This window comes from Felis catus, chromosome B4 (genome assembly GCF_018350175.1).
Source record: "Felis catus isolate Fca126 chromosome B4, F.catus_Fca126_mat1.0, whole genome shotgun sequence".
In the NCBI taxonomy this organism is placed as follows: Eukaryota; Metazoa; Chordata; class Mammalia; order Carnivora; family Felidae; genus Felis; species Felis catus.
In genome coordinates this window covers 130,168,304-130,193,341 of record NC_058374.1, presented here as the reverse complement: position 1 = coordinate 130,193,341, position 25,038 = coordinate 130,168,304, and the positions used below count along the sequence as shown (strand labels likewise).

General features: G+C 44.4%; 1 protein-coding gene across 20 annotated transcripts in view; it reads left to right on the top strand.

Annotated features, from left to right (window-relative positions):
• The window catches only part of RBFOX2 (RNA binding fox-1 homolog 2), a 289,113-nt gene that overhangs the window by 36,100 nt on the left and 227,975 nt on the right, over positions 1-25,038 (top strand). Inside the window, exon 1 of one of the 20 annotated variants that reach the window (XM_023257439.2) lies at positions 7,356-7,579. The exons of the other annotated variants lie outside the window; for them this stretch is intronic. The gene's annotated coding sequence lies outside the window, so the exon portion shown is untranslated. Of the gene's footprint in view, positions 1-7,355; positions 7,580-25,038 lie in introns of those variants that run through there. 20 annotated transcript variants of the gene reach the window in all.

Below are 25,038 nucleotides of genomic sequence, written 5' to 3'. Positions count from 1 at the left end.
TGAACTCGTGAACGGTGAGATTCTGACCTGAGCTGAAGTCAGATGCTTAACTGACTAAGCCACCCAGGCTCCCCTGCTTGAAGTTGCTGGTCTAATACTTCTCTTTCCACCTTTTACACACTAACCCTCATCTTAAAGTTCGTGCTTTGGGAACCTTTCGCTGAGTATCTCCAGTGGGGTAACTTCCCTAATTGCTGTTATAATTCCTTGTACTTTTCCCTTCCTGGCATTTATCTCACGGTGTATGTAAGTGTCTACTTTGACCTCCTCCCAAACTGTAAGTTCCTTGAGGGTAGGGACTATGCTTTGATCCCTTTTTTTTTTTTTTAAATCCCATATCTAGCACAGTGACTGATATATAGTAGGCCCAATATTTATTGGATAGTTAATGGTTGGATAGATTATAGGATTTTAGAACTGCAAGAATCTTATCTGTATAGAATACTTGTCCCAGATTTTCAGGGTAGATGATCACTGAGTGGCATTTGGTTCTTTTGCTAGAGATAATAATTTCAAACAAAGTCACATTCTAAGGTCAAAACTTCCTTTGAATATATTACTTGATCTCACTAGTTAAGTACCTTACCCCTAGCTGGTTTATTTCAAAAGAGGTAGACAGGGGCTCCTGGGTGGTTTAGTCAGGTGTCCGACTTTGGCTCAGATCATGATCTCACCGTTCGTGAGTTTGAGCCCTGCATCAAGCTCTCTGCTGTCACTGTGAAGCCCGCCTTGGATCCTTTGTCCCCCACCTCCCTCTGCTTCCCTCCTGCTTGATGCTTTCTCTCTCTGTCTCTCTCTCTCTCTCTCTCTCTCTCTCTCTCTCAAAAATAAACACTAAAACACACACACACACACACACACACACACACACACACACACCAGGTAGATCCACATTTCTCAGTCCTAGCTGCCCATTAACATCATCTGGGGAGCTTTAACAACAAAAAAAGAAAAATCCTCATTACTCCACACTCACCAAATAAGAGAAGAAATTTTATGCTTATTCTGGGAGGATTGTCATCCATTTGTAACTTGTTAAAGTTGATCAACAGCAGTCTTATTTGTTCTGTGGCTAAAGAAATGGCAGGTAAGACTTTGTAACATCTAATTTCCAGAAGCTCCTGGCATTAAGCATTTGGAAATTAGAGGCCCCTTTCTGTCTGTGACCCTTGGAAGCTTGCCTTGTGAACTCTTGAATTGTGATCTGTAACATAGAATGTGGGCAGAAAGTCTCCATCTGATGCAGTCACTGTTTTCAGGAGGGTCTCTGGTTGGAGTCAGTGCTGTTGCATCACAGGCTCTGTGATGGGATGATAGATTAATTGCCTAGGGGTTGACCTGAAGCAGTTAGGAAAATTTGGTTATCAGCCCCAGAAGGAGCGGTTTAATTACCTCATTAAATGCCGTTTCTTTGCTTTTAGGGCCGAAGCATCTCTTCAGCAGCCATTTGAATTTTGTAGACGTTGCTTTTGGTAACTTTGAGGAATCAGGTTAATTTTTAAAATGATTTTTTTTTAAAGTTTATTTTTGAGAGAGACAGAGAGTGAGCGAGGGAGATGCAGAGGGAGAGAGAGAGAGACACGTGGACAGAAGATCCAACGCAGGCACCGCGCTGATAGCACAGAGCCCAACGCAGGGCTAGAACTCGGGAACCGTGAGATCATGACCTGAGCCGAAGTCAGATGGTCAACCAGCTGAGCCACCCCCGTGCCCCTAAAATGATTTCTCAAGTCGTGAGCTTACTCTAGACTACACTTCGTTGTGGTAGTAATTGCTTGATAAAATCTGTCTTCTGCTACTCAACTAGTATAATATGTAGGATCCATTTATTGCATAGAGACTCTTCTATTTTCACCGCCTTGGAAGGATGTGAGCAGCGCCTCAGGTTTACTCTTTCCTTGATTTTGACAACAACGCAGTTTTTAGTACTGGGGCCTCCAGGAGTTAACACATTCTTGGTGTGTTGTTTACGAGGAACATGTCACAGATGCAAGGCTGAAAGAAGGGCTTGCGCCAGTGTGTACCATAGATTTGAGGGATTTAAATGCTGAATGATGAAAGGTATCTCACTCTTGTCATTAAAAACCAACACATGACTTTTAAAACCATTTAAAACCATAAAATAATAACACACCGAACCGATCACAGAGACACATGAGAACAAGTTGGGCTCTTTGCCTTTGTTTTTCTCCCCTGGGCCATTTGTGTAGCAGCTTTCTCTCTCTCTCTCTCTCTTTTTTTTAAAAATATATGTATATACAAAACCCTCGTTTCCAACAAACAGCTTATGAGGACTGATTAATATTCAGGATCGATGATCTGTCTTCTTAACTAAATGAGATCTGGATCTCATTTCTTCACTTAGGTTAAGCAGTTGACAAGTAGTTGGTAAATGGCTCACCATTGCTAGTTTAAAGGTGGTGTTGGTAACTTTCCTCAACCTCAGAAGGGGGATAGGACAGTAGGGGCCGGGAGAACGTCTGTGTACTTTTAACTATTCTGGCCGATGCTTTCTCTTTTGCCTTTCCTGTTACCTTCTTTACTTTGGCTTTCTAGTCTAACGGAGGCCTTCTTAAAGAGGGTGGGCATAAATAAAATATGCATGCTCTTTTCCCTGCGCGAATGACAAGAAAACATCATCTGTTGTCAACTTTGGTTTTCAGTGATGCATTGGCTTTCAGAAAAATAACTTGACTTATTCTAGGGGCAGGTCTGTCATTTCTTCCCTGTCCCACCCTCGGGGCAGGCTTTCCGTTTGGTGAGCTCAGGTTGCCTTTCCAGACCGTGGGTCTCAGCTTGTGCTTGACAGAACTTTGTTAAGTGAATCAGGGAGTCTGAATTATTCATTCTCCTTCCTCATCCTGCTGTTCATATCACATTCCTGCTGTGTCTTTGGGGCATCTTGCCAGTCTTCAGCATAATTGATTTCCTTGCTTTGTGGGGTGTGTGTGTGTGTCTGTGTGTGTGTGTGTGTGTCTGTGTGCGTGCATGTGAGTTGTGCTTCTGTTGAAGCATTCCTGATTGCCTAGGATAGGAATATTTATTGAGCACACGTGGGCAAAAGCACAACAGTTCACTCCAGATCATTAAAAATACAGCAGACTTACTGCTCTAAAGGAGAGGCTGGGATGGATCTTTTTATTGTCCAGCACACAAAATATTCTTTCCGGGCAATGAGAATTTACTGCCTGATGAATTAAGAAGAGTCTTCTGGGGCACCTGGGTGGCTCAGTCAGTTGAGCATCTGACTTCAGCTCAGGCCTATCTTCCGGTTCCAGGGTTCGAGCCCTGCATCGGGCTCTGTGCTGACAGCTCAGTCTGGAGCCTGCTTTGGATTCTGTGTCTCCCTCTGTATAAACATTAAAAAAAAAAAAAAAAAAAAGTCTTCTGTGATCTGATTGGAACACTGGGGACAGAGACTGGGGGACTGTTCTTTTCTCTTTTTGTTCTCCAGTCTTATTGTCTCTTCTTGAGACAGAACCCTGTCAAGACCAGAATGGTTTAGAATGGTCTAGTCCAGAGGTTGCAAACCAGAGATGTGTGGTCTGGCCCTTATACATGGGGTTTTGTGTGGCTTACACAATATTTTGAAGGCATGTGGATTTAATATTTAAGCACTGGGAGAACACACATGAAATCCAGATTTCTGGCTTTTCGAGGCACCAGTGGGCCCACATTCCTGCGGGGTACACTCTGGGAGCTGCATAGTGGCTGTTCCCCTTAGGAGTGCCTGTTCACTCTAGTCCTATGCAGTCTCTGCTTGTGTGCTTCACTTTTTATTTGCCTCTGGTGAGCATTATAATTCCAGTCTAATCCAGTCTACTTATTTTACAGATGAGAGGAAGAGATTTGCCCCAGATCTTGTAGGTAGTGGGAAAAATTTAGGTGAGGATTCATGCTTCTTGACTCTTTTTTTTCAATTACAAATTTAAAAAAAAAATATCTATTTATTTTTGAGAGAGAGAGCGAGCGAGCGTGATCAGAGGAGGGGCAGAGAGAAAGAGGGAAACACAGAATCCAAAGCAGGCTCCAGGCTCTGAGCCGTCAGGACAGAGCCTGATGCAGACCTCGAGCTCATAGACCGCAAGATCATGACTGGAGCTGAAGTCGGACGCTTAACCCACTGAGCCACCCAGGTAGTCTGCTTCTTGACTCTTAGTGGAAGTTGATTATGATGATTATTTCTACAGGTTTTTTTTTTTTTTTACTTTTACATTTTTTCTTCCCCTTATGTTTTTTATTCATTTAGAATATTCATTGTGTAGGTACTAAGAGTAAATGCTGGGAATGTAAAAGGAATACAGGAAAGCTCCCTGTTCTTGATTCAGTCTTAAAAGATCAAATAAGTCTGCCTTTGGGGAAAGTTACTACTCCCCACCCCTACTCTGTCATGTTGTGTTGCTTTATCTTCTTCATGTCACTTAACCGCCATCTGGATTTATTTTAATTTGCCTTCTTGTTTACTATCTGGCTTCCCGAGTAGAATGTAAGCACTGTGAGACCAGTGACTATATCTAGTACAATGTTGTGTCTCCATTGCCTGGAACAATTCCTGACACTGAGTAGATTTCTGGTTTTGGGGAATGAATGACTAAACCAGGCAATAGATAGAACTGGGCTTTGAAGGATGAATAGGAGTTTTCCATGCAGATAGGGGAAGGTCATTCCAGACAGAAATATTGGTATGAACTGAGGCATGAAAATACATGGTATGTTCTTATGCTTCTTTGGGGATTGGCCACAAAAAGCTCTTTTTGTTCGGGTTCTTTTTTTAAGTGTAGGCTCCATGCCCAATGTGGGGCTTGAACTCACAACCCTGAGATCAAGAGTCTCACATTCTGTTGACTGAGCCAGCCAGGTGCCCCACAAAAAGCTATTTTTGATAACAGAAAGACCATCTGGATTTGAAGGACTTGGGTCCTTGGTAAAAAAACAAAAACAAAAATGATAAACTAAATGTGTTTCTGAGTCAAAAGACTCCAGTACAGCTTTTCCCCCTCCTCTACAGTCTTTTAGTGGGATACTGGCCATTCATTATCATTAGTGATTTGTAGAGCTTTATCGGCATATTTACTAAAGTAGTATTACATGACAGATGTGAATCAAGGGTGTGGTTCTAATGTGCCTTCAGTCTAATAGCTTGCAAATCCAGAACAACAGATTATATTTTGGGTATATAATGGACCACATAGGGAATTTCTGAGCGTGTATGGCAACATTAGTGAGCTGTACATTAGAATCACCTGGGGAACTTTTAAAAATTTCATTCCTTGGCCATACCCCGTCTTGGCCAGTTAGATCAGGAACTCTTGGAGTAGGACCCAGGAATTCATGTTTTTTAAAACCTCCCCAGCTGATTCCAGTACATGGCCAAGGTTGAGAACCATTGACTTCAGTGGGGGCACAGAGGAAGGGAGGTAGTTGTTGTAGTTTGGGGTAAGTTGAAGTATAGGGAGGGAATCAAAGGGGACAGTCATTAAGAAAGTAATTGAAGATTAGGGGCGCCTGGGTGGCGCAGTCGGTTAAGCGTCCGACTTCAGCCAGGTCACGATCTCGCGGTCCGTGAGTTCGAGCTCCGCGTCGGGCTCTGGGCTGATGGCTCAGAGCCTGGAGCCTGTTTCCGATTGTGTCTCCCTCTCTCTGCCCCTCCCCCGTTCATGCTCTGTCTCTCTCTGTCCCAAAAATAAATTAAAAAAAAAACGTTGAAAAAAAAAAATTAAAAAAAAAAAAAGAAAGTAATTGAAGATTAGAGAAAAACGTATATGATTTCACTCGTGTAGAATTTGAGAAACAAAACAAATGAACATGGTGGGGGGAAAAGAGAGGCAAACCAAGGAACAGACTTTTAACCCTAAAGAACACTGATGGCCACCAGATGGGAGGTGGGTGGGGGAAGGGTTACATAGGTGATGGGGATGAAGGAGGGCACTTGTGATGAGCACTGGGTGTTGTTTGGAAGTGATGGGTCACTAAATTCTGCACCTGAAACTAATACTACACTGTGTGTTAACTAACTGGAATTTAAATGAAAACTTGGGAAAAAAAGAAAGTAAAGAGAATTATTAACAGATTTTCTGAGTGGGAGCGCCTGGGTGGCTCAGTCGGTTAAGCGTCTGACTTTAGCTCAGGTCATGATCTCAACTGTTCATGAGTTCGAGCCCCATGTCGGGCTCTGTGCTGCCAGCTTGGAGACTTGAGCCTGCTTTGGATTCTGTGTCTCCCTCTCTCTCTGCCTCTCCTCCCTCCCTCCATGCCTCCCTCCCTTTCTCTCTCTCTCTCTCTCTCAAAAATAAACATTAAACAATAAAAAAAATTGTATTAAAAATATTTTCTGAGTGGAGGAGAAGGAGTATTTTAGGAAATCAGTTTAGAGACGTATGATTTTTAAATCAGTTGGAACATAAAGGGGTTGGAAATGTTATAGGTGGTGTCGATAAAGGAAGTGTAGACCTAGTTCTTTGAGGGAGAGTGTCTGAATTCCATGGGGTCTGCTGTACGCATGAATTATCCAGAGACTCCAGCTTTCTAGTCCTCTAGAAAGGAAGAACACCTTTTTTTTTTTTTTTAAGTTTATTTATTTTGAGCGAGAGAGGGAGAGTGCGCATGTGCAAGCGTGAGAGCAGGGAGGGGGGCAGCGAGAGGGACAGAGAATCCAAAGTAGGCTCCACGCTGTCGGCACAGAGCCCAACGTAGGCTCGACCCCACGAACCATGCGAGATCACAGCCTGAGCCGAGAGCAAGAGTCAGACGCTCAACCGACTGAGCGACCCCCCCCCCCCCCGCCGAGACGCCCCGGAAAAACACTTTTCTTGAAGTACAACATTGTGGGTTACAGCCCTAGATTTCCCACTAATTACTTGTGTTCATTTTAGTTCAGTTCAGCAACCGTTCAGGAAGCGCGGAGCACAGTGTTGGGACTCTGGAGATGGATTAGGTGTAGCTCTTGCCATTTAGGAGGTGACATTCTAGGGAATTCCTTTGTGTAACCGCAGTTAGGCAGTTTTTCTCTGGGCATTTCTCCATCTGTGAAACGTGGGGACCCGATGAGTTTTTTCCCGAGGTTCCTTTCAGCTTTGACATCTCATTACAGTGATTGCAAATAAAATCTTAGCAAAAATCAGCACCTCTTCGCAGCAGTTCTGTGGTTTGCGCTTCCGTAGAAAAGAAAAACCCGGAAAAAGTACAGCTCAGGGTTTAATTCGAAACGCTCCCAGGACCTTACCAGACCCTTTCCCCAGCTTCCCTTTCTGTCAGGTTCTGTTGGGTTTTGACAAGCGTACCTGGAAAGGAAGAGGGGAGAGTGGATGTCCCCAGCGGCGGAATTGGCTGCTGGGTTAGAGTCCAGGAAGAGCCTGCTAGAAGCCTGGCAGTTGCAGGGCTGCAGGCCGGTGGGGGAGTGTGTTACCAAAGTATGTTTTTGAGATCTCCCATTGTTCCCAGCGCCTCGCTGAGGACTTCCTGGCTCCATTCGTCCCCAGACGAAGCCTGTAATTGGGAACAAACCGCCAGCCCTTCTTGCCAGCGGCTCTCAGGATAAACTGAGGAGAACTGGGGAGATGTGTCTTCTGAAGATTCTTGGGTACTGCACATATTCGTTGTTTTCTCTGGTAGCTTGTTGGGAGAGTGGAGAGGGGAAAGGGCAGGGGGAGCGGGAGGCAAAAAAGTTTCCCCCGAAAGACAGAAATCAAAAAAAGGAGCCCCGAAGAGCTGTTTGTGTTGAGAACCGGCGCTGGGAGGGGGGAGGGCTGCGGTGGTCGTGCAGGCTGTTCTCGATACTGTACTGCTTCAGGGGACGTGGCACTGATGATTCTGGTTAGTTGCTGTTGTTTTTCCCGTGGGATTGGTAGCTTTTCCTGTTGTTGCAAATCTATTACCGACTGTTAAAGGGTGATTTTCTTTCTTTCTTTCTTTCTTTCTTTCTTTCTTTCTTTCTTTCTTTCTTTCTTTCTTTCTTAACATTTTAATTTTAGTTTTTGAGAGACAGAGACAGAGCACTAGTTGGGGAGGGGCAGAGAGAGAGAGGGATGCACAGAATCTGAAGCAGACTTCAGGCTCTGAGCTGTCAGCACAGAGCCCGACGTGGGGCTCAAACCCACGAACTGTGAGATCATGACCTGGGCTGAAGTCAGACGCTTAACTGACTGAGCCACCCAGGTGACCCTAAAGGGTGATTTTCCTATGTAAATGTTGCACTCAAAATATTGGTCCGGTGTAGAGACCGTACCATGATTTCTCTTTAGATATCCTGGATCTTCAGACCTCAGATTACTGTCCAACCATTTCCTTTTCCACTGCCCACTTCCCGTTTCGTTCTGCAGTTCTCGTATGCGCCGCGTGACCCTTCATTCAGAGCCTGCATGCCTAGCACTGTGCTGGCTGTTGAGGGTGTGGAAGGAGACAGAGAGACGTTCCCTGTCTTTGGGAGCTCAGTATAGAGGGGGAGGTGACTGACACCAAGCAGAGATGTAATGTGGGATGTGCATTGAGAGCGTGAGTGAATGCTGAGATGGGGCAGAGGGTACCGAATCCAGCCGGGGCAGGGTGGGTGGCAGGGAACCAGGCCTGGGGGGAGTGGAACAGGGTAGGGTGGCAGGGAACTGGGCCTGGGAGATGTAATAGGAGTGACGTCACTGTGTGTTTAGACAGTAGAAGAAATAGGGAAATACTGGTTTAATGGATAGAACACAGGGTGGGGAGTTAGGACCCTCCCTTAGTGGTCTTTTTATGTGCAAAAGTACAGCAGCTTTGGGGGCGCTTGGGTGGCTCAGTCGGTTGGGCGGTCGACTGCAGCTCAGATCATGATCTCACAGTTTGTGAGTTTGAGCGCCGCGTCGGGCTCTGTGCTGACAGCTCAGAGCCTGGAGCCTGTTTCTGATTCTGTGTCTCCCCCTCTGGGCCCCTTCCCTGCTTGTGCTCTCTTTGTCTCTGTCTCTCTCTCTCTCTCTCAAAAATAATAAACATTAAAAAAAAAATTACAGCAGCTTTCTTTGCTCCCCACTCCTGGCAGTGGATTGTCTATTCCTTTGAAATTATGTGGGTTGGAAAAGAATGGAAAGGAATGGGCCCACCTGCATGGGGGGAGAGGGAGGCATTAGGGATGTGGGTGTTTAAAAGCTCTCGGCATGACCGGCTATAAGCACAGATGGCTATTTGTGTTGCCATTATTGTAGCTCTTACGCCTGCATTTCCTTTCGCGTGGTGCTCTACGGGGATAATTGTGGGGTCCTAACTTCTGTCTCTTCCTGCTGCCAGCTGAAGTAGATGCTGATGTGTTGTGCATTACAGGGCGGACGACGACTTCTGTGTGGGCTGTCTTCTTAGTGCTGCCTTCAACTTTTGGGGCCCCTGCAGCATAAGGGGAAATTGTGGTTGTTGTTGTTGAAATCCACATTGGTGAACACACGAGTACAACCAGATTTTAGCGAGGAACCGGCTTCTAAATGGAGCTAAAATGAACTTTGGAGAGCGCTTGGATTTTGAAAGTGTTAAATTGCAAGCGTTGACATATCCAGGGAAAAGGTGATTCGGGAATCTGAGGAACTAGTCCTGTTCTGGGTAAAACTGAGGGGGATGAAAAGGAGGATGGGTTTGATGGCCGACCTGCCATTTCTGTGTGGCGTGACCTTGTCCAGGCCACCTTTCTCATCAGTGAACTGGAGCTCCTAACGACGGCCACGGAGTTGTTGTGACAATGAAACATTTATTATTCCATTTCTGAAGGCCTTTCACAGGGTTCTTTCCTGGTATTTCTGTCCCAGCAACATAGAATCACTTGCTATTTCTTTCCCCTCTTTGCCTTCGGACATATCTTTCCTTGTATGGTTTTCACCTGCCTGCTCAGGAAATCTTCCACCAAGTAAAACACACATGAGTACACAAACCTGGCAAATTTGGGTTAATTATGTCTCGTTGCTTCGATCTCGGCTGAATGGTGTTCCCCTTTCAAGGAAACTTTCCCCTTCCCACTCCTATCTGGAAGGTGTCCTTTCGATGATGTTCTGTAACACTCTTTTTGTTTATGTGTCTCCCTTGCCAAATTATGTGTTCTGAAGGCAGTGATTATCATGCCTACCGTTGTGTTACCGCCGTGTAGCCTGTGCCCTCTGCCTTCCCTTCACTTAAATGATGTACGGTCTGAACCTGAGCTACTTGCAAAACTTAGGAGAACACCAGGAGGCACAGTATCCCCTCTGTCCCCAGTTGGTTTATAACTAGAAGAAAACCACTTAATTTACACATAATTGATGGTAAAACCCACTTCCTCTGGGAGTAAATTTGGCTTTCAGAGTCATCGAAGCAGGGAGCCTAGTAAACCTGATTCTTGGTGCTTTGGTAGAGCTTCAGACTTTTGCTGTTTTTCATACATAATAGTTGTTTTTCTGCTTTGAGTAGAAAACCACTAGAAATTAAGAGTATGATTTCTGGCAGTAGTCCAGAGTCAAAACTGGGCCAAACAGTTCTAATCTCACCGCAATCACTACTTGAGAAAAGGACCCCTTTAAACAAAATTTACACTACCTCTGTGGATGATGCAAACCTAAGGAGAAGAATAGTTTGAGACTCCTCAAATATACTGGGGTTACCCACGCTTCGTTTTTTTTTCTTTAGGGCTGTTCAGCCCTTGGAGGAGTGTGTGTGTGTGTGTGTGTGTGTGTTCATATGTTCATGAGACACAGACCTTTCACTTCCATGACCTAAATGCATCCCATTGCAGCCACTGGTCTATTTGTCCTGTCCGTCGCAAAGTATGACCCTCTAAGGGGTCAGACAGAACTTAGGACAGAGTGAGGGCCGACATTCCCCGCGTAAGAAGGCCAACCGTGGCACCTGTAATCCTTTATTACTTTACAAGGCTGGCTATCTCTATCAGACCGAATTCCTCGAGGGCAGGGCTGGTCTGATTCTTTTTACATCCTCAGTGGTCAGCACACACGTTGGCCTGTCCCTCTGCAAACAGCGGTCACCCGTTTGGGGAACAAGGTGGCGTGGTGCCGTAGCAGAGTTTGAAGGCCTTCAAGTTTGGCAGACCTCAGGGTGGGGCCAGCACTTGTTAGCTGGAGGACTTGGGGCCAGGTTTTCACTTTTCTGAGCTTCAGGATCAGCTTTTTTGTGAAGGTAAACTCTGTCGTGCCCTGCATACTTCCTGGCATTGGAGGGCTATTAATTTTTCATTTTTTTTTAAATAACTTCACAATTAGAGAAAAGTTGCCCGAACAACAACTGAAAAAAACCAAAACCAAAACTCCCCAAAAGAGAAAAACTTTAAAAAGGCCTATATTCTCTTTACTCAGATCTCCCAGTTAGTATTTTATTGCGTTTGCTCCACTGTCCACTCTCTTTGTGTGTGTGTATACATGCATACTATTTACCATTATTTTTTTAGTTTATTTATTTTGGGGAAGAGAGTGAGCATGAGTGAACGTGAGTAAGGGAGGGGCAGAGGGAGGAGAGAGAATCCCAAGCAGGCTCTGTGCTATCAATGTGGAGCCTGATGCGGGGCTCAGTCCCACAAACCGGGAGATCATGACCTGAGCTGAAATCAAGAGCTGGATGCCTACCTGACTGAGCCACCCAGGCACCCCTCTCTGTTGTTATTTTTCGAGTTTTGAGAGCAAGCTGTGGATGTGCTATCCCTTCACTGTGAAACACTCCAGTGTGTATTCCCCCTAGTAAGACTGTCTTCTGTAGCCGGGATATGCTCTCCAAATCAGGAAAGTGGTCCTCACCGGACCTCAGGCTCACAGCCTTAGCTGTGACAACTCCTTCCTGGACCAGCCACTTCTGTGATAGTTGCCAAGTGGTGATTCTCTGTCTGTATTTATTAGTTGACATTCCACTCTAAAGAAGAATTTTCCCGGGGCACCTGGGTGGCTCAGTCAGTTAAATGTCTGACTTCAGCTCAGGTCATGATCTCGCGGTCCGTGAGTTTGAGCCCCGCGTCGGGCTCTGTGCTGACAGCTCAGAGCCTGGAGCCTGCTTCGGATTCTGTGTCTCCCCCTCTCTCTGCCCCTCCCCTGCTCATGTTCTGTCTCTCTCTGTCTCAAAAATAAAACATTAAAAAAAAATTTTAAAGAAGAATTTTCCCTTCTCATTTGTTTGTTTATTTCTGTCAGCAGAGACTCATGTATCCTGTTTTGTTCAGTAGGTTGTAATAGGTTGTAATTCTATATTCTGATCCTTCAGCTGTCCTCAGTTTAGCCCGTGGGACCTGCTTTATGCTGGCTCCTTTGTCCTGTTGGCTTGACCCTGTCATTCATGGGACATTTCTTGACACGAGATTTTCCAGGCTTATCTTGTTTTTTTTCCTGCTCTAGCCTTGGAATCAGCCATTTCCAAGGAGCCCTGCTTCTTTTAAATGGAGGATGGTAATTAGAAACCAAAATCTGGGTGCTGAGGTATACACATCGTTGCTGGGGTGTCACTGCCTCTAGGGTCTCTCAGCAGACAGAGTCAGAAAATATATATGTACACTCACATACCATATATGCATACATCTGTAACTATTCCTATATGTGTGTGCAGATATATATATATATATATATATATATATATATATATATATATATATATATATGATGTTTGTATGTGTGTGAATATATATGTGTGTATATTATAGATTTTATACTGTAAAATCATGAGTGTTGTATCATAAAGCCAGAGTTCGTATATCGATAAGCCCATCTTAAGTCCAGCTAACCTCTTTTCCAGTTTTGCAGCTATATTCTCAAGTAGGGAAAAACTTGGCTCCTCTTATCCTCAGTGCATTTACTTATTTCATTTTACTTATCTGCTCAGTGTAACCAGTTTTCCAGCCATGGAGGTTGTCTCTCCCACCTTTGTACCCCACTCCTCATGGCTTGGAATCCTCAGTCACTGGGCCCTCTGACCTGGTTTTTGAGATGGCCTCCCTGCCTCATCATAGTCCTTCAGCTCCCTGAAACACTCTGTGACCGTAGGCTCTGGGCCTGCTGGCCTGTGCCTCTTTATAATTCCTCGTCCTCTGGCCCACCTGCATCTTCAGCTAACTCCTTTATGATGAAAGGAGAAGGCTGTTATTTTTTGAGGGAGACTTTTATGTTTTTTTGTTTCTTTATCAAAGTATAGTTTACATGCAGTAAAGTTCATCCTTTGAAATACGCGTATCTGGGAATTTTGACAAAATTCATATAACAGTCATGTAACGACTGTCACAGTCAAGACACAGAATACTTCGTTACCATAAAGAGTTCCCTTGGGTCCCCATCTAGTCAAGCCTTCTTCCCGTCCCCAGCTGTTGGCAGTCACTTATCTGATTTCTATTCCTATGGTGTTTTGCCTTTTCTAAAAGGTCATATAGATGGAATTACCGTGTAGCTTTTTGAGTCTAGCTTCTTCCACTTTGTGTTCTTTTGAGATTCATCCGTCCCATTTTACATATTAGTGATTTGTTCCTTTTTATTATTGGTAGTTCTTTATCGATGCATGTGCCACAATTTATTTTTCCATTCACCAGTTGATGGTCACTGGGTTTTCAGCTTAATTCAATCATGAATAAAGTTCCAATAAATAGTTCTGTGTATATGGTTTTTGTGTGGACATTTATCTTCATTTCTTTTGGGTAGATACCTAGGGGCGGGGTTGCTGGTCCTATCTTAAGCTTGTTTAAGAAACTTCGGGGCACCGGGGTGGCTCAGTCGGTTAAGCGTCCAACTCTTGATCTCAGCTCAGGTCTTAATCTCAGGTCTTGAGCCAGCATTGGGCTCTGTGCTGGGCATGAAGCCTACTTAAAAAAAGAAAGAAATGGGAGGGGAGGGAAGAGAAGAGAAGGGAAGAGAAGAGAAGAAACTGCCCAAGTGTTTCCCAAAAGGCTTACCAGTTTTGCATTCCCGGCAGCACCGAATGTATGAGGCAGTTCCGGTTGCTCCACATCCTTTCCACTACCGGGTTTTGTCGATTAAAAAAAAAAAAAAATCTTGAATGATTCCAATAGGTTTGTGATGGTATCTCTTACCGGTTTTCATGATTATTTCCCTAAATGTTAATGGTGTTGAGCAGCTTTTCATTTGCATCTTTGCCATCCATATCTCTTTGATGACGGGTCTGTTAAACCTTTTGCTCATTGTAAAAATCGGGTTATTTGTTGCCCTAATGAGTTTTGAGAGCTCTTTATGTATTCTTGTTACCAGTCCTTTATCAGTTAGGTGTTTGCAAATATCTTTTCCCATTTCTGTAATTTTACATTGCAAATATAGCTTCTTCAGTGTGTAGAAAGGTTGGCCTGGATTCTTCAGGGTTTTCCATATAGCCTTAATGCTGTGAATACCAGGAGAAATCTTTGTAAGAGGATGAATGTAGGCTTGAGCGGGGAGGTGGAGATCCCGGAGGATCCGGTGGCATTAACTGCCTCCTCCCAGTGACTTACTGAGGGTACTTGTTGAGGAAAGAAAGGAAGGACAGACTGAAAATTAAGAGGGGTGATAGTAGTGGTCAGAGCCTTTGGTGAGAGAATGGCTGCTAGAATTGTCCAAGCTAGAAAGACAAGGAGGACAAGAGGAGCCAGGGGGCTTTGGCATGGATTGTGTTGAAACTGTTGAACCTAGGGGCACCCGGGTGGCTCTGTTGGTAGAGCATCTACCTCTTGATATCGGCTCTTGTCGTGGATCTCGAGGTTGTGTTATAGAGCCATGTGCGTGGGGCTCTGCACTGAGCACGGAGCCTGCTTGGGATTCTTTCCCCTTCTTTCTCTGTCCTTTCCCTTCTTGTGTGCATGCTATAAATGAATGAATGAATGAATGAATGAATGAATGAATGAATGAATAGAAGGAGAGAGGGGGAAGGAAAGGAAGAAAGAAAGAAAGGAAGAAAGAAAGGAAGGAAGAGTTCAACCTAGGTCAAGTCAAATGGGGAGCTTCACTGGGCAGGGAAGAGAGAGGCTCAGCAAGGGAATGTGGCTTTCTGAAGATTATGGGGACTGTGAAGTGGCAGAGCTGGGACTTAAATTAAGATTTTTAAGAACAGTTGTGAAGGAGGGCCTCAGCGCCTAAGAAACTAGAGTTCAGACCAGGCTGGGGTGACAGGGTTTTGTCATTATGTGTGTCTTCTACATAATTTATAATCATTCTTCCTGGGGCGCCTGGGTGGCTCAGTCGGTTAAGCGTCCGACTTCAGCTCAGGTCATGATCTCGCGGTCCGTGAGTTCGAGCCCCGCGTCGGGCTCCGTGCTGACAGCTCAGAGCCTGGAGCCTGTTTCAGATTCCGTGTCTCCCTCTCTCTCTGACCTTCCCCCGTTCACGCTCTGTCTCTCTCTGTCTCAAAAATAAATAAACGTTAAAAAAAAAAAAATCATTCTGCCTGTGTGGTCTCAATATGTAGTATAATATAGCAAAACTGGGTTTACAGCAGAATTGGTGGTTAGATTGGTAAGAAAGAGTTTGACTATACCTCCAATTGGAATGTATTTTGAGTTAAACAGAAAACACTAGAAATCAAATAGGAATGCATTTTTTGGCACAAGAATGTTTGGTTCTGACACCAAAGGGGAAAGGATACTAAGGAGAGTAAGAGATCATAGATCTGGCTTTTGCTGTTATAATTTGCTATGAAAATACTAACTCTCAAGATTAAGATTTCCTGGAATTGGAATTGCCTTTGTATAATAACACTTTTTTAATGTTTATTTATTATTATTGAGAGACAGAGCATGAGCAGGGGAGGGGTAGAGAAGGGGGGAGACACAGATTCTGAAGCAGGCTCCAGGCTCTGAGCTGTCAGCACAGAGCCCGAAACAGAGCTGGAACTCACGAACCGAACCGTGAGGCTGTGACCTGATCCGAAGTCGGACACTCAACCGACTGAGCCACCCAGGTGCCCTGGAATTGCCTTTGGATTAAAAGAGGATGATGAAAGGAAATCTCTGGAAAAACGTGATAAACATAGTTATTTTTATTGGATACCTAGTCTGATTCAGGCACTGTGCTGGGCTCCTTGGCATTACATTTTTCTGATCCTTCCATAACCTTGCAAGAGTGTTTGGTGATACTACATTCCTGTTTTATTGAGAGTCCGAGAAATTAAATAACATGTCCAGAGTCATAACTAGTTAAGTGATTGAGCTGGGATTCATCTCTAGGCCTGGGTGGCACCAAAGCTTGGTCTGTTCTCACTGCCCTGGGACTAATCATGGTGCCCTCTGTAGACCAGCATTCTCCCACGTGGTTTCTTACCAGTTCACTCATTACAAGAGAGGTATAGAAATTGCTTGTGAGCGTTGAGAAACTTTGTAGCAGTTTGACAGAGAAATTTTATGAGTATCGAACCTAATAATAACAAGTTTGGGCTTGTATTTTGTATGTCTTTGTTTCTTAAAATTTCCTTTTTTTTTTTTTTTACTCCTAGTGATTCTTTTTCTTGCATTTTACAAAAGTACCATTCCATGATGGATTGGAAGCTTAAGAAGAACAGAACTGCTGCAGGTTGTTAGAGAAGCCCTCCCCGTCCCACGCTTTCTCTGGTTTTGAAATCCTTGAATCAGCGTGCAGTTTGCTGGAGCATTTCGGCTGACTCAGAGTTCCGAATGACAGGGGGGACTGGGTCAGAGAAAGGGAATAAGGCAGTAGGGAAAGGCGAGGATCTAGGGAAGGAATCTTTGGGAGAAGCCTCCAAACTTTGCCCTCCAATGGCAGCTGTAAGGGTGAGTCCGGGTTCTCTCCTAAAATGAGGAGGCGTCCTGTGCCTCCTTTGGTCAAATGTAGTGTCCGGATTGTGGTCGTCTTTCTGTTGAGTCCTGACTTGCTTTTCGTTACTCCCCGCGGCGATGCTGGTGTCGTAGAGGGGGACAAATACGGGAAAAGGAGTTGATACGAGTAAAGTTAATTGGAGGTAGAAATTCCAAAAATACTCCTTTTCTCTGCTCACAACCACACACACAAGAACACGTACCTTGAAGCATTTTCCCTTTAAGGAAAAGCCTGCAGTTCTTTGGCAGGGCCAGGAGTTTTGATTGGCCCCCTCCACTGCTGTTTGCCATGAAGAATCCTGCCCGGTCCAGTTGTGTTTAGAGCTGGTCTGCGAGCCAGCCGAGCTGCCAAGTTCTCTGGGCCGAATTTGAAATGTATTAGTGTTCAGGGAGCGGGCCGGGTGCCTCCGATGCGCCTCCTACAGTTCAGCTTGGCTGTTTCTGGAACCCCATGTGGGAGACTCTTCTCTCTGAATGCCTTTGAAGTCTTGCCAGTTGAGGGAGGGGGGAGGTGTAACTCACTGAAGGGGCATGTTTTTAGGGAGCTTCCCCACATGGGACACACCATGCAGTGGTGCGGGAGAAGCGCTAACCCGGATGGGAGACTAGGCAGAGCCGGCTCAGTTTTATAGGATTATTTGTCTCTCCACTTCTAACATGTGAAACGACACAACAGGCCCTCTAAGAACCAGACCCCTGCTTGACCAGTTTTAGTTATGGAGGAAACCCGACCTGAGATAAAGGCAGCTACCCCACGGTGTGCGCCTCTTGCCAGAAACCTTACATGTGCGCGGAGCGAATTCCTGCCCTTCTGGTTGTGGCTGCGGGCGTGGCCCAAGGCAAGGCTGGGGACGGGCAACAGTTCTAGTCGCAAACCTTTTACTTGCTCAGCTGGTTCTTAATCCCTGCAACCCAGCCTCGGGTCAAGAATTTGTTCCATAGGTACAGCCAGTTGTGGTGGCTTGCAGAGCTCCTGTGCCGGGGACAGCCTAGGCTGGGGGTGATTTGCGTAGATCTGCTTCTCGAAGCTCTGTAGATGTAAACTTACTTAACATTTATGGAGCCCTGTGATAAATTCAGGTGGTTTACAATGCCAGCCTTCAAATTTGAACTGCTCTGTGTCTCTCCAATAGATGAGACATTTCCTGAGGATGGGTACTTTCTGATTCATCCTTCCTTCCTTCCTTCCTTCCTTCCTTCCTTCCTTCCTTCCTTCCTTCCTTCCTTCCTTCCCCTTCCTTCCTTCCTTCCTTCCTTCCTTCCTTCCTTCCTTCCTTCCTTCCTTCCTCCCTCCCCTTCCCTTCCCTTCCCTTCCCTTCCCTTCCCTTCCCTTCCCTTCCCTTCCCTCCCTTCCCTCCCTTCCTTCCCTCCCTCCCTCCCTCCCTTTCTTTCTTTCTTTCTTTCTTTCTTTCTTTCTTTCTTTCTTTCTTTCTTTCTTTCTTTCTTTCAGTTCCCCAGAGAATCTAGCCTTTTTGGTAGATTCAATAAATATTGGTTGAGATCAGTTAAATAAAGAAGATGCTTCTGAGCGCAAAGAACAGAGTTGTATTCTGAGTTTATTTGTGAATTGAACTCTCCCGGTCTCTGTGCCATATGTCTCTGATATCAGGTTGCCGGGCCCAGATGACCAGCCTGGTACTTGCCTTTGCCTTTTTACCCCCTGCTGTGGTTATGATGTCGCCAGGCAATAGGAGCACAGGGAACGTGGCTTATAGAAGTGTGCTAGCTGGCAGGCCCTGCCCATTCTCCATGGGGCATCACACACCCAACACCTTTCCGTACGGTCTTTGCGGGCAATAAGAAAATTGCCTTCAAGTGCTGACTCCTAGGTGAAGCCGATGGCTAGTTGTGGACGTAGGCTTATTTTTGTTAGGTGTGTGGAATTGGAGGGGGTAGTGGTGCTGGGAGTAATCTTACTGAATCTGCCATACCCCCCGCCCCCCCCCCCCCATGTTTTGCCAGTGAAAAACAGAGACCCAGAAAGGTTACATGGTTTATTCCTAGCCACGTGGCTACTTCATGGCCATCAGGACTGTTCTCTTGGTCTCCCAGATCTTAGCTCTAGGCATTTACCACACTACTGGAGAAGTCTTAAGTCTTGGTTTTTGTAGAAAGCTTCGGTGAAAATCAGATTCCTGCAGAAGCAAATATTGGCAATTTAACTTAGGAATGTGAGTGGGAAAACGTTGTCCCTTTTGAATCCTAGGAGAATTACCCCAGAGTTTGTCTTTCTACGCTTTGCATGATGTAGAAGACAGAACAGAACGAAAAAGTTTCATAAAGGATCCGTCTCGTTCAATGCAGAAAAAAGTAGGCCACTTTGAATTCCTAAAAATAACATTAGAAAAAAAAAATCCCAGAATTGTGTAAAGAGGTATTTCAGTTGCACGAACACTGTAATTTTCTGGGGGTTCCTGGGCCCGGGGAGGATGTTAGCTCCCTGAATGCTTTATGACTCTTTTGTTTGAGGGGACCTCCGAATGGGAGATGGAGAAATGTGCTCCGAAGGGTGATTTGGGGGGAAGGGATGAGAAAGTTGCGGGCGGGAAAAGCTCAGCTCAGTGGTTTTAGGGAGTTTTCATTTCATTTTATGTTTTTAAAGGCGAGGCCTGCTAGGAGCTTGGTCCTAACTGATTCCAGATGGGCCTGCTACAGTACAAAGGTTTTCAGTGTGTTTGGGATGGGGCAGACCAAGAGGGCCCCCCGAGCGCTTCCTGTGCAGCCCTGCGATTGTACTCACCTAATCAGAAACAGCCCTGCCTGCTGGAGCTCGGGGACAGCCATCTTGGCTTCTCTTTGTGCCCCGTTGTGCGAGCTGCCCTTTCCTCCTGTTTGGTGCACCTCCGCATTCTCTTCTCCTTTCCTCTCTGATCTCTTCTCCATTTGTTCACAGGGAGCCGTGTGTGTGTGTGTGTGTGTGTGTGTGTGTGTGTGTGCGCGCGCGCATGTGTGTGTGTGTTTCGTTCCTCCCTATTCCTTGTGGGATAAGAGCTGGGAGGAGGGGAGAGGAGAAAAGGAGGGGGGAGGAAGGAGGAGGGTAGAAGGGCCAAATTAAAGGCAGATGCTGAAAGACGTTCTTCCTGGACCCGGGACGTATTTGCGGGAAATGGGTATTGGGAATATGAGAATGTGAAGCAGATTTGGAAGACCAAGCCACTATTCATTGATTCATTGATTCATTCATTCGTTCATTTTCTCCCCCCTCCTTTCCTCACAATCCTGCATTCTTTCCAAAAGGTTCAGAACACTGCAGGTAGATGGTTTGTTCACATTATAAACTGAGTTATCACTGGCCCTTTCTGGTTAAAGGGCGGGTTTGGCAGTGATTTTCAACCCAGTAGGAATAGAAAGGTGTTTTGCACTCCGAGCCCAGCCTTGTTGCCAAGGGAGCATGCCTTCTGTGCCCTGATGGCTGTTGAATTTGGCCAGCTTCTTAACTGTTGCAGGTGCTTTGCTGAGTGTAAGAAAGGATTTTCGGTGACGTTCTGCTGCAGGGACAATGAATTGTTCTTACAGGCCTTCCAGACTCCACCAGGGATATATTTTATACCTAAATTTGATCTTCTGTTTTGGCACAGATGCCTCTTAGACTGAGGGTATGCTTGGTGTTTGAATCTCAGTCTTTTCGATCTAGCTGATGGTTGCAGAATGTGGTCCCGGGGTTTTGTCTGGGTCCCTGTAGTTTTATTCTGATCCATTTGGCTATTGTATTCATGTGGTTGCATAAATGCGAATTTATTCAGATAGAATATGGACAAATACTATGTAGGTATAAAGTTCCCAGCGACATAGGTTTGTTTTGCTGACCTGTCTGTACTTTTCAGTGTCCCCTTTACCCTCGTGTAAGTATGGTGATCGCACTTTTCACGCCGAAACAAATGTGTGGAATATATTGTCCAATGAAAAATTTTTATACTGTTTCTAGTCTTTTTTTTTTTTAATGTTTATTTAGTTTTGAGACAGAGAGAGTGCGAGTGGGGGAGGGGCAGAGAGCGAGGGAGACACAGAATCTGAAGCCGGCTCCAGGCTCCGAGCCATCAGCACAGAGCCCAGTGCGGGGCTCAAACCCATGACCTGGGAGATCATGACCTGAGCCGAAGTCAGATGCTTAACTGAGTGAGCCGCCCAGGCGCCTCTTTATGCTGTTTCTAGATAGTGAGGTTGTCTGGGAGATACAGTTTGGAAATGGAAATAATATGAATTTCTGGGATAATCTGATGTTAGTGGGAATAATGGATGAGTGTTTAAAGTTAGGATTTAAAAAAAATTTTTTTTTCGAAGTTTATTTATTTTTGAGAGAGAGAGAGAAACAGAGTGTGAGCAGGGGAGGGGCGAGAGAGAGAGGGAGACACAAAATCTGAAGCCGGCTCCAGGCTCCGTGCTGTCAGCACAGAGCCTGATACGGGGCCTGAACCCATGAACTGTGAGGTCATGACCTGAGCCAAAGTCAGACGCTTAACCGACTGAGCCACCCAGGAGCCCCTAAAATTGGAATTTCTTAAGCTAGGTCACACAGTTACCCTTCTTATGAGTGAGCCTTAGCAATATGACATTGAAGCTAATAGAGAATGACCTGATGTTTTTAACCATCAGCTGCTTGTAATAATGTTCTCAGTTAACCAGTAGTGTCTTCCTTCTTCACTTTATTTTTTAAAATCCCCCTTTAGGCAGGAAGGGAAGGCAGCTAAGGTGTGTTTGTTTGTCTTTTGAGTGGCTGTTATTTGCCAAGTATCAGACTCCTCCATTACCTCCCTTAATTTGTGGTGTGGTGGCCTTAATCTGGTTTGCAGAGGAGGAAACTGCACTGGCCCAGTGTCACACAGCCAGTGTCATAGACGGCTTCAACCCATTATATTCTGGATCCAAAGGTGGTACATGTGCTCTCACACTCTGAGTTCCATAGAAGTCCTAAACTCTTCTCCGAAAAAGAATTTCTTTTCTAAGGGGAATGTAGTGGTTAAGCTTTTGTAAAGATCATGTAAAACTTACTGTCAACTTCCCTTTTAGGCGTGCTGATTTTCTGCCTCAGACATATAAAAGCTGATACCGGAGAGAGGAAGGAGGTGAACCATTTAATTATAATGCCTGTTTATAGAGAGGCTTTGAGCCTCCAAAAGTTGCTTTCTTTAAAATGGAAATTTTTATTGGGATAATTATAGATTCCCATGCAGTTGTACAAGAGCCACTTGTGAAATGGTAGAAAGGCAGAGGTTCTGATTTGGACGCCTTCGCTCATCCTCGAAGGCAGGGTGGAAGGAGAGGACAGGAGGCCCTCTAGAGACCTCTGCTCCACCTTAGCAGCTCTTTGCTGTCTTTGGGAGGCACTTTTGCTGTCAGCCCTGTACTGAGAGAGGCCCTCAGTTGTAGTTTCTAGTTCAGGGAGGCCATAGCACGAACTCTTGATTTGCTTGAGCCGAGGCAGCATTCAGAATGCAGGGATAGATTGGAGGTAGAGGCGGCCTTAGAAATTGGAAGAGTGAGTTGGAATTGCTAGAGGTGAACCAACCAGACAGACATCTTTGGTTGGGATCACCAGGAAGACTCCTTTCGTTGTTTTTCCAGTGGTTAGAAGTCATCATCTGAAGGAGGCCTTCTTTAACCTAAAGTACATTCACCCAATTTTCTTTGACATTTACCATGATTTAGAACTACTTTTTTATGTGGTACAATGTTTTTGTCTGCTACTTGACTAAACTTCACGAGGGCAGGGACTGTGTCGGTTTTCCACACTGTATACGTGGTCCCTAGATTATGGGACCATAGTTAAATATACAGAACATAAAAGTTGGTTGAATGAATGAATACCATGGGAAATTGTGGTTCTTGTTAAAGAGCTTAGTTCTTGGCTGGTCAAGCCTTTGCCTATTATTTTGGGTCAGAGGAATGACTGAAAATTTTCTGGATAAAAGAATTTTAATCTCATAGATTTCTTTTTTTTTTTTTTATCTTGTAAACAAGGTAGTAAACTATTTTAACTTGAGGTCATCCCTTAAGTTCGGCTGATGGATTTTGCATTATTTCAGAAAATGTGCTTAAGGCCTAGAAGCCCAGCCTGTGAAGCATCTGGTCTACTTTGACCTCTAAAATGAGCAGACTTGTTCTTTTCCCTCCTGCTCTACATGTTTAGAAGAGTAGCACAATTCTATTTTGAGGCTCGTTACAAAATAGAATAAAGAAAACTCGATGACTCTGGTTTAAAAACTCTCTGCTCATCTGAATTGGTTTAATGACTATTCTTTACTTTAACCCCTTCAACTTCTCATCCCAGAATCGACCTTCCTAAATTTACCTCTCATAGAGGGGTCATATACATTTGATTCCTAACTCACTGAGACTCTTTTTATTCTACTTCTTTTTGTTTAAAAGGAAATTTTTTTAAAATGTTTGTTTATTTGTTGAAAGACAGAGACAGAGCACAAGCGGGGGAGGGGACAGAGAGAGAAGGAGTCACAGAATCCGAAGCAGGCTCCACGCTCTGAGCTGTCCCGCACAGAGCCCAGCGCGGGGCTCAAACTCACAAACCGCGAGGTCATGACCTGAGCCCAGGTCAGACACTTAACCGTCTGAGCCACCCAGGTGCCCCTCTTTTTGTTTTTTAAAGGTCACCTTTCTCTCCAAGAGCAGGAAGAAAAGGATAAGTCATTATGGGTAAGAAATTTGGAAAACATTGAGGGAAAAAAAAAAATGTATGTTTGGGTGGGTGTGTGAGAATTTGTGTGTATACATATGTGTTTTTTTCCTTCTCTGCTCCACTCTTCTCTAGCTAGGATGAGATTTTTTTTATTTCAGGAAAAATTGCATAATTTCCAGACTCAGCTGTCTCTTTTAGGTAGTTAGGCTATAAAATACTGAATTTGTAGCTGTTATCTTATTAAGATCTTAGGTGTACTCTTAGGAAAATTGGTAAATGATGTGGTTTTTAGGTGTGTGTATTGAAGAAGCAGTAGCAGTAATAATGTAATGCCTTTGTCCTGCTGTTCCTTATTGAAATAGAAATTTGCTTGGAGAGCTCAGGATGGTGGAAGATGATTTATTATTTTTGAGCTCTGATGTCAAAATCCTCCCAGCTTATATTTGAGTGTCGTTCACTTAGGACAGGGATCTCACATACCATTTTTATCTCCTATAGCACCTGACTCAGTCCTGGGCAGTAGGAGGGCTTAATGAATTTAATTTAGTGTGATCTTGCTTAATTCATAGATTGTTTGAGTTGGTTGATCTGTTTGGTGGAAGAAAACCTCCCTTGTTTATATACACATACATGATGTGCCTGGGAATTTCAAAAAATACACATTTCAGATGCTACTTTATTAAAAGTTTCTAGAGGAAAACTGCGAGAATATATCTTCATGATATTCTGTACTTGAACCAGGACATAAATACTGTCTATAAAGGGAAAAAGTGATAGCTTGTCTACGTTAAATTTAGGAATACGTATTCATTAAAAGACACCATTAAGAAAGTAAAAAGGCAAACCTCAGAATTCAGGAAAAGATATTTGCAATATAGGTATCTGGCCGGTATCCAGAATATATGAATAACTCCTACAAATCAATATATAAAAGAAATCTTATCAGTCAGACTTAGAACAACCCAGTAAAAAAAATGCGCAGAAGATTTGAATAGGTACTTCACGAAAGATCATATCCAAGTGCCCAAAAAGTAGTCAGTATTATTAATCATCAGAGTAAAGCAAATAACCACAGTGCGATGCTACTATACTAACTCCAGAACGGTTAAAATGAAAAACGCGGACATCTCCAAGCATTAGTGAGGTTGTTCAGCATTAGGAGCATTCATCTACTGCTAGTGGGAATGTAAACTGGTACAACTTGGGAGAACTGGCATTTGGCAATATGTGCCAAAGCTGAGCCAGTAGCTGGCAATTCCACTCGTTTTATACCCAACAGAAATGTGTACAAATGTGCACCAAAAGACATGTACAAGAATATACAGAGCAGCTTTTTTAGTAATAGCCTCAGGCTGGAAGTAACACAAGTGCCTTTCAATATTACTGAAATGTTTTTCAATAAATGATGATACATTTATGCAATGGAGAGCTTTACAGTGATGACAATGGATGGAACCATTGCTATACTCGACAGATGGATCCGTTTGACAAATATAATGTGGGCTGAAAGAAGCCAGCACAAGAGAGTATATGACGTGTGATTGACTCCATTTATACAAAGTTGAGAAAGAGGCAGAGTAAATCTATGGTGTTAATTACAGTCATTGTTGTGGCTGATGGGAGTGACTTTGCAAATGCGTGAGAGGGGCTTCTAGAGTGGTGGTAGTTTGTTGCCTAGATGCTGGTTACCTGG